This window comes from Orycteropus afer, unplaced genomic scaffold (genome assembly GCF_000298275.1).
Source record: "Orycteropus afer afer isolate SDZICR_OR568_19922 unplaced genomic scaffold, OryAfe1.0 scaffold00418, whole genome shotgun sequence".
NCBI classification, from domain to species: Eukaryota; Metazoa; Chordata; class Mammalia; order Tubulidentata; family Orycteropodidae; genus Orycteropus; species Orycteropus afer.
In genome coordinates, this window is record NW_006922005.1 from 165,286 (window position 1) to 166,795 (window position 1,510).

A 1,510-nucleotide genomic window follows, 5' to 3' on the forward strand; every position below is an offset into this window, starting at 1 on the left:
AATTTTGGAAGAAAATACAAGAACAAAATGACAAAATAAATGAAAGATTAGAAATGATTCTAAATCTATAGATAGAAATCCAGAAGATTAAAATTAAATTGGCAGAAATAGATAACACATTGGAAGGGCAATGGAGTAGAATTCATGTGATGGAAGAGAGAATTAATGAGATTGAAGGCAAATATCTGAATACTTCTTAGGAAGAGGATCAATCAGAAAGAAGATCAAAACAAAATGAAGAAAGTCTAAGGTTCATGTGGGATACCATCAAAAGGAATAACCTACATATCATTGGAATTCTGGAATAGGAAGATAAAATAAAACCACTGACAAATTGTCCAAGATTTATTGGAGGAGCACTTCCCTTATATGATGAAAGATGAGAATATATCCATTCAGGAACTCCAATGAACCCCAAACAGGATAGAACCCAAAGGCAATCACCAAGACATATAATCATCAAACTCATCTAAACCAAAGAAAAAGAAAGTATCCTGAATGCAACATGGGAAAAAACAAAATGTTACAAAGGACAACCAGTAAAATAAGCTCTGAATTCTCAGCAGAAACCATGCAAGTGAGAAGGCAATGGGATGGTATATATAAAGCTCTGAAAGAGAAAAGTTTTCAACCAAGAATTATATACCCAGGAAAATTGTCCCTCAAATATAATAGTGAAATTAGGAGACTTCCAGATAAGCAAAAACTAAGGGAAATTGTAAAAACAAGACCAATCTTACAAGAGATACTAAAGAGAGTCCTTTGAACAGAGATCCAAAAATAGCAAATAATAACCGACCACTAATACATAAAATGACATAACCCAGAAACCACAGGTATGGATATATCCAAAGTAAAATGAGCTTACAAGATTTTAAACAGGGAACCAGAGACATCAATTGGCAAGTGAGGACAACTACAAACCAAAAAGAAGGAAAACATTGTGTACTTACAGAAGTTCTAAATGGTGAGGAAGTCAAGAGAGTTGCAAGATAGAATGGACTGATCTGATCTTGTGGACAAAATTATAAATCACAGGGCAACCTCAAAGAAAAATTATAAACCTTCATATGACAATAAAAAAGAAGACAAGCACAAAAATTCAGCAAATATTAAAACAACAGCAACAAAGGGAATAATAACATGATTCATAAACATAAGGAGCTCAGCACAAAAAGTAATATGGAACAAAGAAACCAGTGACACCATGAAAAAATGCATAACAAGATGGCAGCAATCAACTCATACTTGTCAATAATTACACTGAATGTTAATGGATTAAATGCACCACTCAAGAGACAGAGAGGTGTAGAATGTATACGAAAACAAAACCCATCAATATGCTGTCTACAAGAGACACATCTTAGAGACAAAGATATAAATAGCCTAAAAATCAAAGGTAAGAGAAAAATATATCAAGCAAATGGTAACTGTAAAAGAACAGGACTGGAAATATTAATTTCTGATCAAATTGACTTTAAGACAAAAACCACCATACGAGACAAGGAAG